The sequence below is a fragment of the Cervus elaphus genome, chromosome 23 (genome assembly GCF_910594005.1).
Source record: "Cervus elaphus chromosome 23, mCerEla1.1, whole genome shotgun sequence".
Classification (NCBI taxonomy): domain Eukaryota; kingdom Metazoa; phylum Chordata; class Mammalia; order Artiodactyla; family Cervidae; genus Cervus; species Cervus elaphus.
Window position 1 is genome coordinate 4,644,036 of NC_057837.1, and position 18,383 is coordinate 4,662,418.

Here is an 18,383-nt window from a genome sequence, read left to right on the forward strand (position 1 = left end):
AAGTGTTCATAGAGTAAACGCTTTTTACAAATAGTGATACACCATATTCATTACTGCTTTTAACCTTAATGAGCACCACCCTTCAAAGGATTCCCTTTGGACAGAGATGAAGACTGAGGCCAGAAGGTTGTAGCAAAGTGACTTATTCAAGCGTCAAAGTAAATGATGTCAGAGAAGGATCAAAACCGTGATTTCCTGACTTAAGACCAAAGATTTTCAAACGAGACCACACGAATCCTATATTTCACAGTGTAATTCTTTTTAAAATTCTTTTTACTGGAGTACAGTTGTTTCACAATGCTATGTTAGTTTCTACTGTAGAGCAAAGTGAATCAGCTGTGAGTGAAAAAAGAAAGTGAAAAAAAAAAAAAAAAAGAAAGTGAAAATGTTAGTCTCCCAGTCATATCAGACTCTTTGCAACCCCATGGACTGCAGCCTGCCAGGTTCCTATGTCTATGGGATTCCCCAGGCAGGAATACTGGAGTCGGAAACACTCCCTTCTCCAGGGGCTCTTTCTAACCTGGGGATCAGACCCAGGTCTCCTGCATTGCTGGCAGAGTCTTTGCGGTCTGAGCCACCAGGGAATCAGCTCTGTGTATACATATATGCCCTCGTTTTTGGCTTTGCTCACCATTTAGGTCGCCGCAGAGCACTGAGTAGACTTCCTTGCGCTGTAGAGTAGGTTTGAGTTACCCGTTTCACACGTAGAATCAGCAGTGCGTGTATGTCAACCCCAATCTTTCCATTCATCCCATCCCTGCCCCCTTGCCCCTCTTGTCCATACATTTGGCCTCTGTGTATGTGTCTCTATTTCTGCTTCGTAAATAAAATCAACTATACCAGTTTTCTAGATCCCACATATATGCTTTAGCAAACAATATTTGCTTTTCTCTTTCTGACTCACTTCAGTCTGTATGACAGTTTCTAGGTATATTTCAGTTTCTTTCAGTCTCTGCCTCTCTCTCCCACTTTCGAATAAATTGTATCTTAGCATCTATGTAAGTCAGGCCCATGGAAGTTCAAGTGAAATGTGTTTGAATGACATGAATGCCCATAGAGATTGGCATAGGATTAAACAATCCCATTCTATAGATCTCCTTTCTAATGCCTCCCACACATCCCCTCACCTCCTCTCAATCTCACTGTTCTTATCTTGACTCACAGCTTCATTAATTCACCCCTAGATTTCTGCCTCTGGTTTCTCTATTCTTCCCTTTTCTGAAATCTATGTGCCTGCTACTTGCAATTTTATCTTTCTAAAGCTTTGTTTAAAAGTCCAGGTTTTGTCTATAATCTTCATAGGTTTCTATTGTCCTGAGGGTTACTCCATAGTCCTTGGTACATGTAAAGGCATTTGGGGTTCATAAGCAAGGCAAATTTCTGCTTCCACTTCTCTGTACGCCAAGCAGTTGTCATGGATACTTTAACAGCTGTTAGTGTCATCAATATTCCGAGGAGCAGTACACACTTTAGAGAAGTCAGTACAGCGCTACTACTATTAAGAACATAAGCTTTGGAATGCGATAACATGAGCTTGGCTCCCAGTTCTGCTTCCACTAGCTTGGGAACAGCTGGAGGGTTGGCTGGAGGATTCATAATCTAGGATGACCTCACTCAGATGTCTGGAAATTGACAGGTGATTGGCCAAAGGCTGGCTGACTCTCAGCTGGTCCTCCTTGGTTCTCTGCCACGTAACCTCCTGTCTTCCTGCACAACACCTTGGATGCATTCACATGGTAGTCCTAGGATCTCAAGTGGAGCAGGAGAGCAAGCCCTAATGTGTAAGTGTGTTTCAATTCTCTGCCTACATCAGAGTTACTAACGTCCCTGGACCAAAGCACGTCACATGGCTGAACCAAGATTTAAGAGGTAATGAAATAGACTTCACTTCTTAAAAGACAGAGAGGAATCTTGCGCAACATACCCTACCTTCTAAGTTTCAGTCTCCTCACATGAATAACGGGGATGCCAGTGCTCATTTCTGAATTATAAATTTGCAGAGAGGATCAAATAATATGACATACATCATGTGGCCAATTCAGTATTTGACACCAAGAATGCAATCAATAGATATTATTCACTAAGTTCAAATATGAATCCTGCAGTAGATATTAAAATGTAAAGAACATTCTTTGACCTTTCACGGAATCTAAATTGTCAATGAATTCTCAGTACAGTTTTAGCTCATGTGGCTTCTTTCTTTATCTTACTGGATTTATTGCAGAATATTGATGTATAAGTTTAAAGAATGGTACTTGATTTCCAAGGGGTTAGGGACTGGGGATTGGGGGTAGCTTTAAAAAGCCCAGGAGCAAAAAAAAGTCTTTACATATGCAGACAATCAAAGAGACCACAATAAGTTTTAAAAAACACTGTCTCTGGATTATAGTGCTTAAAAGTACTTCAGAATATCCTTTAGATTTATTAATTTTGTTATAGATTAATTATCTGAATAGGGTTTTTGGTTGAACTCACAGAAGTCTTATTTTCATTTAAGTCAATTTATTAGAGCAATGGGTGGCTACATTTGGCTGTATTCTGAATGGTGTAGAAGATATCAAGCAATTGGTTTTGTTTCAGAATGTAATCTTGTCTGCAATTATTCAACTCTCTATATCCAGACACTTGCAATGTGATTTTGCAATTCAGCTTATCAAGAGGCAGCATCCATTTCCCCACTCCTTGAGTCTAAGCTGGCCTTGTCCAATAGGATGCAATGGAACAGACAGTGTGTGAGTTCTGAGCCCAGACCCGGGAAGCCTTTTCCACTATTGCTCTTGGAATGCTGCAGTTTCCATGAGAACAAACCTGATTTCACTTGCTGGAGAATAAGTTACATGGAGGAGAAGCAAGGCTTACCAGTCAATGGTCAGCCAGCCCCTGGCAAATGGCCCGCCAGCCATATGACGTATGACTGAGGCCATTCCAGACTGGTCAAACCAATAGTTCAACACAGACACACGAGGGAATGTGGTCAAGATCAGCCTAGAGTGCTGAGACTAGAAGGGTGCTCTAGTTATAGGGCGTTTTCTTACACAAAAGAACCTGAACGACACAGAACTGATGGCGGCAACCCTCTGCTTTCTCTCGTGTAGGCTTCAAGGATATCCTGATACCTCATGAGATACAGATAGTCCAACTCAATAGTCTAACTCTGCTGCATCCCATGTGCCTTAACAGATGGGAATTAAAATGTTTGCTAGAAAATTCTGTCAATTACTGTCATAAGCATAAGAAAGGGAGTTTCTACCCATTGTCCTCCTTTCCCACATATAAAATATCTATGTGTTCAACACCAAATGCTTCTCATCTGTGAACACCACGTGAAATGTGTCTCTGTGACCAAGGCGGCATAAACAAGCCAGCATAATTTTTAGAATCAGGTCAACTTAGGTTTTTCTTGGGCTCTGATGCTATTGATTAGTTATGTGATCTGAGAAAATTATTCAGCATCTCCAAGTCTCACTTTATTCAACTGCCAATTAAGAATGCTATCTATATCTTCTTATTTCAAATTCAACTGCAGCTTGGGTTTACTACATGAAACCACAGTAGTAATTGTGTGATAATATAAAGTTAATCTCAAGTGTTTTTATACTCTTCCCTTTAGGAAGTATAGTCTATGTTCCTTTCCCTAGACTCTGGCCAAGGTCTGTGACTGCTTTGACAAGCAGAATATGGTGGGAGTGAAGCTGTACCAGCTTTCAGGCTCAGATGTTAACAGCCTAGAAAATTCCACTTCCTGTCCATTAGCTTTCAGTTCCAGTTCCTGTTGGCATTCTCACCCTCAGAGCCCTGAGCTAGTAGGCAAGGAGTCTCACTGCCCTGCTGCAGATAACACATGGGGAGGACCCAGAGATGACCTGTCAACTTTGAGACGGTCCCACCGACAGCCATGCACGTGAGTGAAGCCCTCCTGGACCCTCAGAGCAGCCTTACTGCTGCTACATACCAAGAATACATCACATGGAACAGGGCAAGTAGCCCTGGGAATGCTGCCTCTCTTGAACCACTCAGTTCTAGAGTAGTTAAGAAAACTTTGTACATGTGAGGTACTTGAGATACTGGGTGAATAGGACTGAGGGGTCCCCCGGGGTGCAAGACTTTTAGTCTTCAAACCAGCAAACACTCTCTTAATACACACTGGAGATTATCATTGTTAGTTTGTGCCAAAGCAAAAATGAACAATGTTGTGGTGATTTCATTTCTAGTAAATCTCCCTTAAGGTCACCAAGGGATTTCATCCACTCACAGGAGGTGAAAAACATCTCTGGATGGAAACATTGCATGAGGCTGTTTTATATAAGACAATCAGTTCCAGTTGATTTTTCTTATCTATAAGACATCTTTTTTTTTTGTTTGTTTTTAAGATAGGTTTTCTTTAGAACCCTTATACAGGTTCTGTATAAGGTTGCTGAATATGAAAACAGCAATGTGAGCCCCACCAAACAAGCTCCAACAAAAAGCATTGTTATTGAACTTTTAAAATAATCTTAATGAGCAGAGTAGTTGAGAGAAATAGCCCATGTCTTGTTAAAGTTAGTATCTTTTATCATTGTTATTTGGGAAAGACTTGAAAAGTGTATATAACTACTACCTTAATTTTTTCCTTAAATATAAATTCTTGATGTATCCATATTATGAAATAAAGTTGCATTTTTTCCCTACTGGCAAAAATAAAAATCTGTGTTGAAGATTTAGAAAATAGAGATATGAACAACAATGTGAAAACATTTTTGATAGAATAAAGGCATTTCCCCACTATGTGGTAACTGGTTATCACCAAAAAAAAAAAATGAAAAGGAACAAATGAAAAAGTATCTGTGTTGCCGATGATACCAGGAGTTCTCAATAATGTGAAATGAGGAAAAATGGGGAAAAAAAAAAAAACCCAAAAAACCAGATAACTCTGTTTTCACTTGGGTGAAAATTATATGTGGACTCTAAAAAAAAAAGAAACAATCAAATATAACAAAACAGACTCACAGTTGCAAGAGAACAATCTGGTAGTTGCCCAAGGAAGAAGGAGGGCAAAATTGGGAAAAGGAACAGAGAGGTAAAATCCACCAGTTACAAAGTCAGTCAGTCACAGGGATGTAATGTACAGTACAGGAAATATAGTCAAAAGCTTATAATAACGTTATGTGGTTCATGGGCTTCCCAGGTGGTGCTGGTGGTAAAGAACCCGCTTGCCAGTGCAGGAGACATAAGAGAACTGGGTTTGATCCCTGGGTCAGGAAGATCCCCTGGAGGAGGAAATGGCAACCCACTCAGTATTCTTGCCTGGAGAATCCCATGGGCAGAGGAGCCTGGCGGGCCACAGTCCATGGGGCCTCAAAGAGTCAGACATGACTGAGCGGCTGAGCACCCGTAAAACAGATCACCAATGAGAACCGGCTATACAGCACAGGGAACTCTATTCAGTGCTCTGGTGACCTAAATGGGAAGGAAATCCAAAAAACAAGGAGATACACGTAAATAGGTAGCTGGTTCGCTTTGCCGCGCAGCAGAAACTAACACACACTGTAAGGCCAACTATACTCCAATCAAAATTAATAAAAAAACGACACCAGTAGTGCTCCACCCCACACAGAAACACAGCAGGTCTATATTTCCACAGAAGCAAGTGAGAGGTTCCTGAATCGGGTGTCTCTTGACCAGAAGATGCAGGACCAGCGTTCCATGTGGTCCATCTGCGGGGGCCTCCCTGAACACTTGGCTCCACGTTGCCCAGAGGCAGTGGGCCCAGGGCCAGGAGGGAAAAGCCTTCTTCATAGCAGAATTGCTGGGTGAAAGTATACAAATAGTTTTCTTTTTTTTTAATGCTTTAGATTCCTACTGTCAAATTATTTCCTAGTGCCTTGCAGCAATATTCTTTCCGTTCATCGTGTTTTATAAAGTATTATCATTGTTTAAATTTGCCAATTAGGCATTATTAATTTATTTGCTCTTGTAATATTAGTAATGAATTTAATTATCCACGTTGATTAGATATTTATATAACTTTTTTGCCTTTTTTAATCGACCTGTTTATGTGCTGTGCTGCGCTAAGTCATTTCAGTCCTGTCTGACTTGTGCGATCCACCTGTCTGATCCACCTGTGCAATCCTGTGGGCTGGAGCTTACTGAACGCCTCTGTCCCTATAACCTGTTCTTATTTTTGTTTTAGGAGTCTTAGTTATGCTTTTTATTTTCATTCAGATGCTCTCTGTTAAAAATTATTCTCAGGCTTTTCTTCACAATCATTTTATTTACTTATAGGAGACCCTGCTCGTTCCTTTGAGGGACCGGAGAATCCGGCAGATTTGTGTCCTGGTGGGATTGCCAGCAAGTTGAAGGATTCTGCAGCCTAGCCCTCAGTGCCAGCCTGCAACAGATGTTTCTCCATCTCAAACAAACAAACAAAACCCTGCTTTGGAGTCACTAGTTTCCTATTCAGTTCTTTTATTTCAAATTGCATGTTTCCCACTAGTGCAATTATAAAGACGGTATCCTTTGTCGCTCTTACTTAGGGAGAGCATTTCACACTGATTCAGTGAGCCCCGTGATGCTGAGATGAGCGCCCTGACCTCGCGTTTGTGCTAGGTCCAGCCACAATCTCTCCGTTTACGGATGCTTATTCTCCAGGCCACAAAGGACAGTGTGGGACTCTGGGCCTGAGGAGCCCCTCCGCGGATGGAGAGGGTGAAAGGGGTTTGTGAGACTCAAGCTGGTGTCTGGCTTTATCTTCCCGTCTAGGTCAGATCCGCGCATAAATATCACTCAGGTTCCCAAGAATCAGCCCGCCCTGCCGGCCCCACCCCGGGGGAGTCTGGCGAAACAGAATCAGCCTGCAGGCTGCTAGAGGACTGCCCGCTTTCCCACCTGAATTCCCCTCCCGCGGCTGGTGGGGCTTTGCGGTGGGTGTGTATTTCAGTTAGTCAAAGAGAGATCAGTTCCTGTGCTGAAAGGCAACCTGGGGCAATGTTTGACAGAGCCCAGACCCGGGGAGGGACAATTCCCGCCTAAGTGGTTCTCACGCTGGGTCTGGCGTTGGGTGCCAGCTCGCACATTAACTCCTTTGACGGTATTTTCGCCAGTTTACTCAGCGTTCTCAAGGGACGGCTTTGTCGATTGTTTCTCCGGCTGCTGTTTGGACAGTCGATAGCCTCTCGATGCCAGCTTGGGCTGTCTGCTAAGAAAGGGGCCAACGTGAAATTTTAAACCCAGCAACTGCTGGTCATGGTATGGGGTGGCTACAGCTCTCTCCTCTCCCTTTCCCCCCCTCTCCTAAATGGTAATGGACTTTTTATCAAATGCCCGACTTTCCTTATTCTCCCAGGCTTTGGGGAAGAAGGATTGTGTCCTAGTGTGGGTAGGTCAGAATTAGGGAAGTGTTGAAACTTCCAGCAGAAACGGGATGATGCTAAGCCAGAGTGTAGGCAGATACAATTTACATGGCAAGGTGATTTCCAGAAAGATGCCTATATCTGGGACATTTTCCTATGTCAATTTCCAGTGAGCAGTAGTGGTAGGCTGGCTTAGACACAGGCTGTAACCTAAAAGAAAAGGTTTCTGCGGGCAGGCCTGGATTTATGAACAGCCCGGGCCATCAGCCATGTCAATAAGACCCACAACTGTCACAGCTCCATGCTGTTTGTAAACAGTTGCAATAGAAGGGAACAGAACTAGGAACCACTTCCTTCTCTCAATGCCCGCCTTAGGCGTGTACCTTAGCACTCCAACATAGCACCTTCCTGGGGCCACCCGGTGTCCACCTGCCAAGTAGGAGTCACATGCTCTTTTTGAGGACAAATCTATAGTCTGAAATTAGCTCCTTCTATATTGCCATAAGCTTTCTAGCTTGCTCATGTTGCAAGTTCTCACTCCAATTTAAAATCCTAACTTATTAAATCTATTCCCATTTTAGCTTCCATGCTAAGCATTGTTTTGAATTTTACCAATTGAAAAAATAAGATATTCATTTTTTTACTATTTTTAAAGTAAAATTTTATTCCACTTTTTGTACTTTAGTTTGAGATAAAGATTTTACTTTAAAAAAGTTTTTTGCTGTTTCAGAATCAAATAGGGGTGATTGTCTATGCCTTTATTTAATAACACAATTTCTTGAAAGATTTCTAACTTGGTTCTATAGAACTGTTAGTTTAGAAAGCTAATACAAATTGACATAGACATTTTTGTATATGATTATAAAATATTTCAGGGCTTATCATAATCTTCTATTTCAGTTAACAGAGTAAAAATTTATACATAATTTTTGTTAGCTCAGAAATCCCAAGGTGTTAATTTATGTTTTTGATAAATACAAACACAAAAGAAAAATGGGAGTGAGGAAGCAACTCATCCCAGGAATTAAAATGGCCCTCCTAGTCGGTCTCCTTAATTGCCCTGACCACACCCTCTTATGGTGTGGAAGGGTGAGAAGAATACCCCACAAACTGGAGATTAAGTTATAGTCATCTGATATTAAAGGGGAAGAACATTTTAAAAATGCATTTGCTGATCACTGCCACTTGCTTTGCAGAACCTAATGCATCCCTGCCTGATAACATCAAAGGAATTAAGGCCCTCTTTATGTAGCAAATGCTTTTCACAGTTCAATAACCATTCCTGTTGCTGATATAATATTTCACCCACATTTCCCAGTGCTCAGAGCAGGCCTCAGAACTAGAGCTGTTTCATTTCTTTTGAGAGCATCTTCATCTCTCTTGGCTACGGTTGACCACCCCTCTCCAACTGTTTGCAGGTCATAAACATTATATTACTCAGCAAGGTAGAAAAATCATTTCTCTGCTTTGGAGTCTAGTGTCTAAGACATGGAGAATACAAACGCCCTGCCCTGGCGTTATCTCTTGTTTCCCCTGGCTGTATAAAGAACTGACCAAGAGCAGTGAGTGAATGGCTTGACACATGAACCAGAAACAACGAGCAAAAGACAGGAATCTAATGTGCCTGCAATAGAAACCATTGTGCAAGGCACTTCCTGGGAATTATTTAGGGATTATACTGTCAAAATTGCTTAATCTGTAGGAAATACCCCAGGCCTTCGATTCACATCAGCAAATATGTATTAAGTGCTTACTTTGTGCTCAGGACTGAGTTAAGCACTTCGGGGAACAAAAAGAAAATATAAGTACATGGTCATCTAAGCAAAAGCACAAGTGGATTCCAGGGAAAGAGGGCAAAAGTGGGGTGCCTGGCTCTCTGCATGTATTATTCTCTTCCTATCTTAAATACACTGCACCGTGGGTCTTCTTGGCTCCTGTCTAGCTTGCTCTTAAAGAAAACAAACAGAAAAACCAAAAAAGGTTTTATTCCAGATTCATTGTTTCAAATTTTAGTTTTAGAAACAAACACCCTGATGGTTTTGAAACCTAAGAAGAAGGAATCATTAAAAATCAACATCTGTCAGAGAGCAAATGGGAGGAGGCAAGACTTTAAAAGACTCTCAGATCCTTAAAAGGACTGCTCTGAAGACATGAGGGGGAAAAAAAGGAGAATGGGAAAGGAAACGGAATGGGAACAATTCTGTACGATTTATTTTAGCAACACTAGAGGAAAAAAATGAGGGAGACCCACGAGGCTCCAACGTTTAGGAATGTTTTGCCCCTGTTTTGTTTTACTTTTTTATTCTAGAAACCATTGGACTCCAATCTAAATTTTTTTTTTTTTTTTTCATTAAGTCACCTAGAGAGCTCTCTGGTTTCTCGACCAACTCCCATCCCTCTTTTAAGGAAAGATTCAGCCATGCTTGTTGTTTTAAAAGGTTTCTAATCACAGGAGAACCACAGTCAACTTTGCTCATTTCCTGTGCCAATTAACAGACAGGAGCGGTGTCTCCCCACTGTTACCACAAGGCATTCCAGAGACTGACCCTTTCAAACTTGACTCCCAGTGCCTGGGAAAGTGGCATGGGTTTTGGAAAAAGGCAGGAAGTTAGAAATCCTGAGAGTTACAGCCCAAGAGCCTGAGAACCAGGAGGGCAGGGCAGCTTGTCGACAGAGAGAATGGAAGCCCCAGGAGTGATGGAGAGCTTTATTTTTATTTCTAAATTTTATTTTGTAATGAAAGTCTGGGGCCTGGGAATAAAACAACAGCAAAAAATACCTTGTTTTATTGGGCACTCAAGGAGATTCCTGGGCCTGGCGTGCTCTATAGAAGTCTGCCAAAAGGCCCCAAGTGTTCTCCTCTCCAGAATTTAGGTGAGAGAAAAGAAAGCTCCCCAGGTTGGCCTGGCAGGGCTGGTGCAGAAATCAAACGGGAAGACTAGGTTTTCGTGGAGGCCGGGAACCTCTGTGTCCTTACAGATGCTCTGACCTCCAGAGGGAGGCTGGGCAATGCCTGGGAGGAAAGAGAGACTTGCCTAAGAGAGCTGAGATTCTGATTTGTACTTTGGAAAGGCTCAAACCAAGTCAAGGAAAGCTCTGGAACGACTACCCGCTCCTCCCTTCTTGACTAAATCTTTGAAGCTCCTCCTCCCTCAAGAACCTAATTGTCATCTATTCCAGCATATAAATTATGTATTGATACAGAGATCCTGTGTAACAAATTGCCGCGGAATGTAGTGCTTTTGCAAAGCACCATTTATATTTTCCCCCAAGCCTATGGTGACCCGGGAAGTTCTACTGATTCAGGTCATGGCTTTGATGATTACATCAGGGCTTCCACAAATGATTACGGGCAGCAGGCCGCAGACTGGGTGCTGGCTAGTCTGGGACGGCTGAACAGAGAAGGGTCAGCTCTGTTCCTCCGCACGCACTCATCCTCCACGGGCCTAGCTTGGGCTTGTTCTCAAGGTCATGGTGCAGTTTCAAGAGAGAGAGTGCAGGTGGATAGGGCCTCTTGAAGATATCCTCTTCGCGTATCTGATTCAGAAACTGAGCTCTGCTCAACTCCCAGGGAACCCCTGGACTTGAATGATGACAAAACAGAGCCCGAGACCTTTCTTCTAGCTTCCATTGATATGTGAATTTCCCACAAGAGGTGACCAGAACCCCAATAATGGCTGTGAATGAATTTCAACAGCTCAGCAGAGTAGAGACTGTTTTTTAAAATTATAAAGAGAAGTATTATTGAGTTTAACCTGACACCAAATGTCTTTCTAATTTCATGGTTTCTTAAGTCCAAGGATCCAGGCCGCATGTTTCTTAAGCCCAGTTACCAGGCAGCAAATAATAATAATAATAATAATAATAATAATAATAATGAGGGTAATTCTAGATAAATAGTGTCTCTAAGTGCATAATGTTCTAGGTTTATGGGTGTCACTTTTCCACCTCTAATCAAACAAAAAAGAATTATAAGAAAATGGCTAGTATGATGTTAGGTTTTGCAAAAGGTATTGAATTAAAACAGAAAAAAGCTCTTGTCTTCCAGGTGTTAGTGTTTAACTTGGAGATACAGTACTCTTGTTGTTTAGTGGCTAAGCCACGTCCGACTCTTTTGCGACCCCATGGACTGTAGCCCAGTATGCTCCTCTGTCCATAGGTTTTCCTAGGAAGAATAGTACAGTGGTTAGCCATTTCCTCCTCTGGGGGATTTTCTCGATCCAGGGATCGACCCCACATCTCATGCATTTCAGGCAGATTCTCTACTGCTGGGTCATTGGGGAAGCCCCATATAGTACTCTTGTTAGTAACAATTATTTAGGATGTAGCTCAAAGTGAGGAGTATCTGTAATCAATCTGACACAGGAGTGTGGCCTCAACAAAATTGCAGACAGGATGCAGTAGACTGATTGCAAAAATGGTTTGATCTTTCAAACCACTGTTGGGAAGCCTGCCATTTGCAATGTGGTTTTGTAGGTGCTCCCAGCATGAGGCAGGGTGTATTTCAGTACCTGTTGAAGCTGGGCTGGCTTTGTGACTCGTTTTAACAAATCAAATGCAGTCAGCGTGGCACACTGTGCCAGTTCTGGGCCTTGTCTTCACAGGGCTGAATCCCCAGCTGCCCCCTTTACCCAGGACACCAAGCTCAAAGACAGGAAGAACCGTGATCGGCCTGTAGATTCTGCTTTCAGCCTCCAGAACCCTTCCCGGCAACCAACTATACAGTGTAGCTACTTGCTTAAACTGTGGAAAGGAAGAAATACAGGAAGAGAACTTTCTGTCCCAAATTACCCTGCCACAGCTTCGATTTTTCAAAGAAACTTTGGGTGTCCTTCAAAGTGTGCCCCACATCATGATCTTGTTCACATCTCCCCGGCATCCTCCTGGCCTCAGTCCTGCTCAGAAAGGAGCAGATGCGTTCCAGTCGGTGCTGGCCGCTTCCAAAGGGAAGGTCACACGCAGTCACACACAGGCCGTCCTCTAACAAGATGTTTGAAATGTGCCCCAGAGCTCTTAGATGAAGTAGCGGATACCAAAATGTATTCCTAAGCCCAGCTCTTTGTGTAACTTCAAGTACAACCCAGCTGTTCATCAGCCTTAGGAAACAAATGCAGAAGTAACTAATTAAAGGAATATGTTTCAAGGCCAGACAAGAGGGGAATGGTGTTTTGATGCATGAATTGTTGGCCTCCTTTATAAAATCTTTCTTCCTCTGTGGCCATAATCATTTCAAACAACTTCAACCAGGTGGAATATCTGTAGCCACTCAGGATGTAGTAAGGGGTGGCTGTGACTCAGTCGTGCGGGGGCCCTCGAAGCTGCCCTGGGTGGGAACCTGCTCTGCTGGGAGAGCTCACACACGATGCCCCTGGGACTTCCATTCCCCCACAGACCTGCCTACAGAAGGTCTCCCAGGGGCCATGGACACACCACTGGGCAAACCATAGCTTTACCACCAGTCCCAGTGAGTCTATGGCAGGAAAGGTGAACCATCCCTGAGGTGCAGATGTCCCAAAGCCAAAAATCTTGTCTTGCCCTTACCCTGCCTATAATGACTTTAATTGAAGGCTTTGGGTTTGCCCTCAAGAGCTTACAGTCTGTGGGGGTCATAGGTGGCTGAAGCTGTGTTTGAAACTTTCTTTGGCAAAATAGCTTGGAAATCCTCTATCAAGAAACCTAGCTCCTTCTCTTTTTTTTCAGCATTCTTTTACTTTCTCAGTTTATTTACTCTTTGGTTGGGCATGCGGGCTTCTCTCTAGTTGTGGCGAATGGGCTTAGTAGCCCCCGAGCATATGGGATCCTAGTTCCCCGACCAATGATCAAGCTTGTCCCCTACGATGGAAGGAGGATTCTTAACCACTGGACCACCAGGGAAGGCCCCCATCTCCTTCTTTTAGATGCTCAAATATTGAGAAAGCCCCACGTATGCTGTCTTCTAGAATAGTTTGTTTCCTTATCTAAGACCCGCACAATCTTACATTTTCTCCCACGAGTGGCTAATTGCTTTCACACAGTCATCATTTTATTTTTATGGTATCATCATTCCATTCAATGACAGTGTTAGGATGAGGAACAAGTGAAGCATTTGCCTCACTTTCAATGTAAGGTACCAGATTGTAGTGGCCATATGATGTATGTGACAGGCTGTTGTCATCCCCTCTGCCGTTTGCAGTGTCGGGGCAAAGGAGCTGGAAGACAAGAATGAGATCAAGGATGAAAGGAGGACTCATAAGAACCAATGCCTACAGACGCCAAGCAGGAAACAAAACTAAGTGGTGTGTGTGAGCAGGTGAGATAAAAAATAGGGAGTGGTGAGAACTGGGGTGAAATAGAGAGCATGTGCCCCATGTGATGAAATCAGCCCTTAAGTTCCAGCCAATTGTTGCCGTAAGGGACTGTGGTCTGTCACAGCTGGAGCTTTCTCAAGAGCGTGCAGAAATGCAGACTTGATGTGAGTTCCCTCAATTTTATAATCATGAGGGGCAAGTTTTTTTCCTTTTAAATCATGTGTGGACCACACACAACATGACACTGGGCACAGAGTGGATGTGGGGCAAGCAGGTGGGTCTTTAGAACAAGAGAAATAAAGTTGTATTGAAAGGATGCCTCCTCCTCTTCCCCTGCGATGAGGATGCAGGCAGTTTTAGTCCAATGTGAGACGTAAGGTTCCTCCTCCAAAGTTTAAATCCAAAAAAGACTACCCCTTCCTCGCATAGCTTTACCACCAGACATAATGAATCCATGCAGGAACAGGCAAACCATCCCTGAGGTGCAGAGGTTCAAAAGCCAAAAATCTTGTTTTGCCCTTGCCTTGTATATAATGACTTTAATTGAACCCTTTGGGTTTGATGAGATAATACATCACTGCGTCCACCTGGCTGGCCTACTTGTGCCCCGGGGTTGAAAACCACACTAGAGTGCCTCTGGAAATAGCACGTTCCTGGGTCCACCTTCAGTAAGGAAAGCAAATAGAGTCAGTCTCCCCAGAGGTGAGCTGGGGAGGTTGGCTATACCTCAAGGAGCCAGGCTTGCAAGCTGGCTTTTAATGCAGTTTCCCAAAGCAATAGATCTATTCAGAGATTCCTTCTGGTTCAGTTTAATGAAACCACAGAAAATTTGCAAGCTAAACTCACCAAGACGACACATTAATAGAAAGCAGATTTTTCTGCTTTTGGATGTCTTGGCTAATGAGTGCATCTTCAGGAAGGCGCTGGAGTAAACCCATTCTCTGTGTCCTCAAGGTCCGGGAAAATGTGGAGCTGACAGGGCTCTGCCCATGGGGTACTCACCATGGCTGCTCCAGAGCTTTGTACTTTATATGTAAAATGCTCTTTGCTCTCATAATCATAAAAACCTGTGCCATCACGTTTTTCAGATCTCTGCGTCATTTCCACACAGAGTGCTCCTTTTACTAACTTATCTTCAAGTAGTCACCATTTTTCTTCTTTCTTCTAAGGACTCTAGTTTTCTTTGTGAAACTTCTCCCTACCTTTCATTAACGCTATACGTTTGTTTACTATTTGTCTTCTCTACGAGAATATAAGCTCATTGAAGACAGGAGTTTGTCAATGGTCTCCCTGCTGTTGTCAAATGCCTAGGACAGTGTGTAGAACAATACGGATGCTCAAAATATGTGCTAGCTGAGTATAACTAATGACCTATGATTTATGCACTAAGGCGCGATAGTCTGTGAGCTGAATAGATCCTGGCTGGGTCTCTCCAAGCATCCTTTATTTTGGCCTCACATTAGATGTCAATGATGAGCACAGGCTCTTTCCTAAATCTGTATTCCACTGGAAATCTTGTAGCTATACCGTTTTTAAAAATATCTAATTTCGTCATTTTGTTTCAACTGCTTTTGGCAAAATAATGCTTCCCACATATAAAAAGAAAGACAAAATATTTTTCTCTAAAAAAATGCTCAAAATAACCCAACCAAAAAGTGGGCAGAAAACCCAAACAGAAGTTTCTCCAAAGAAGACACACAGATGGCTAATAAACAAATGAAAAGATGCTCAACATTGCTCGTTATTAGAGAAATGCAAATCAGAATTACAATGAGTTATCACTTCACACCAGTTAGAATGCATCATCAAAAAAATCTACAAACAATAAATGCTTGAGGGGATGTGGAGAAGAGGGGACCCTCTTGCACTGTTGATGGGAATGTAAATTGATACAACCACTATGGATAATAGTATGGAGTTTCCTTAAAAACTTAGGAATAAAGCTACCATATGACCCAGCAATTCCACTACTGGATATTTACCATGAAAAAACTGTAACTGAAAAAGTTACAGTCCAATGTTCATTGCAGCACTACTTACAGTAGCTAGGATATGGAAGCAACCTAGATGTCCACTGACAGATGAATGGATAAAGAAGTTGTGGTACATATACACAATGAAATATTACTCAGCCATAAAAAGGGACATTTGAGTCTTTTCTAATGAGGTGGATGAACTAGCGTCTGTTACACAGAGTGAAACAAGTCAGAAAGAGAAGAACAAGTGTCATATATTAATGCATATACGTGGAGTCTAGAAAAAATGGTACTGATGAACTAATTTGCAGGACAGCAATAGAGACGCAAACATAGAGAAAAGACTTGTGGACCCGGGGGGGGGGGGGAAGGAGAGGGTGGGACAAATTGAGAGAGTAGCATTGAAACATATACATTACCATATGTAATGATAGCCAGCTTGAATTTGCTTTTTGACATAGGGAGCTCAAATCTGATGCTCTGTGACAACCTAGAGGGGTAGAATGGGAGTGGGAGGTGGGAGGGAGTTTCAGGAGAGAGGGGACATATGTATACCTGTGGCTGATTCATGTTGATATATTTTGGAAATCAACATAACATTGTAAAGCAATTATCCTCTAATTATTAATAAAAATATATAAAAGAAACAAGCAAAAGTGCTCAAAATATCAAAAGACTTTCTTTAAATTACTTTGACTGTTTAAGTGTACATGTATTGAATAACATTTCCTTTCACAGATGAATAGATAATAGATCTATAAAAAGGCAGACATTTGTAGGCTTTGCTTATTATTTGGAAAATAATCGCATTGGACATTGGATAACTCACCAGTTTCTAATACTGACATTTCAAATTTTTATATTATTCATTTTACCCACTTCCTGGACTGTCTTCAATACAAATTCAAATTATTTCTTTTTCTTGTTGATAAGTGAGATATTTTAAAACGCACATAAAGAAACTAAGAAGACACGCTTGTCTGTAGCCATTTGCTAATGCTGGCATTCCATGTTTTAATGTTACTTTAAGACAATTCAGCTTTGAGAAAAGGAAATCAAGTATATTATCCCCTTCAGTTTATTTCCCACATGAAAATAATTTTTTAAAGTGCATATTGCATCCTAACACAGTGCAGAGAGGTGGTGGAATGAGTGGGGAATCAGAGTGTAGTTGGAATTCAGCAAACATTTGAAGGCTGGCTTGTGGCCACCTTGTCTCAAATGATACCAATCTTTGGTTCCAATCTCCATTTATTAAAGAACCAAACTGGATATATTTGCTTTAAATGACTGCCCCTGTGTTTGCATGGGAAGAAGAAGGACTGGGAAAACAGACAGAGATAACTACCAGCCCATTTCAGTTTGTGTTTGGCCCCAGTATGCCTCTGAAATAGCTCTTATTAGTGCAACCCAAAGACCTCCTTGCTAAACTCAACGCTATTCCCAAATCATCTTCCATCTCTTCAGGGCAACATTTAACACTAATGACTGGTTCTTCCTTCTTGGCACATGACCTTTCTAAAGCATCCCATGGTACAATTTTCCTCCCACCTTCATGGGACTTTTTCTGCCCTTTCAGTATGGACATCTCTTATTTATTCATTACATGTTGGCTGTTTCAAAACACAGTCCCATGTCTCTCCTCTATTCCATAATATTTTTAGAGAGTCTGAGCTACATGTCTTCCTTCAATTATCCACTATTTGAACTGGTGTCTAATCTCCAGTCTGTACACTTAAATGTTAAGATAACCACCCACTTGTTAACTTCTATTAAATGTCTCCAAAACATTTTAAATCCAACCAGTCCCAAACTAAGCTCATGATCCCATAATCTAATCTATCTATGGGCTTTACATCCAAATCAAGACACCAACTTTCATCCCATTATGCAAATCACCCTTGATCCCTCTCTTTCCTTTATCCTGTCTCCAAACCAAACCTAATTTTGTTTGCTAATAAATTTCAACGTGTTCATTTCTCTTCAAAACCATGACCATTACTCTAGGCTAGCCTTTCATTTTCCCTGTTAAACTGAGAACCCCTTCACATGAGCCTACCCATATGCCTTCTAACTCACCCCCTGACCCCTCAGGGTAGTAGAGAACAGACCCATCACTGCTGGCTTCATACTTTAGGCAAACAGCACACATCAACAGCCCCCAGAGCCCTTCTCTTCCTGGCCTCCACTCATCACTCAGGCCTCATAATGCATCCTGAACTCTCTCTCCGTGTTGGCCAGCCATCCCGGTAGCGCTCTCAGCCTCTTCCCTAGTGCTCCTTCTCATCAGAGTCTTCCACGGGCACTCCAGCCTCCAAGAAGTGCTTTCTCCTCCTTATCTAGTTAACTCTTACTTCCCCTCAGATCTCAGTTCAATGGTTCCATCCCCAATAAAACTTTCCCTCTGTTGCCTGACCAGATAAAATCTCTTAGCACTTCTCCTCTTAGCACTTAATGCAAATGCAATTTTATATTTTTCCTGCTATTATTTATTATTAGTTCCTGTATTATTTCTTATTTATTAATTATTTCTTAATCTCTGCAGTCTTTTTTGGAGTACACTTGCTTTACAATGTTGTTTTGGTTTCTTAAACAAAAGCGAGTTAATACATATATGTAGAATCTAGAAAAATGGTATAGATGACCTTATTTTCAAAGCAGAAGCAGAGACACAGATATGGAGAACAAATGTGTGGGTCCCAAGGAGACAAGGGGGAAGTGGGAGCTGACACGCTGCTGCTGTTGCTGCCGTGTAGTTGTTTCAGTCGTGACCACCTCTACGTGCCCCCATG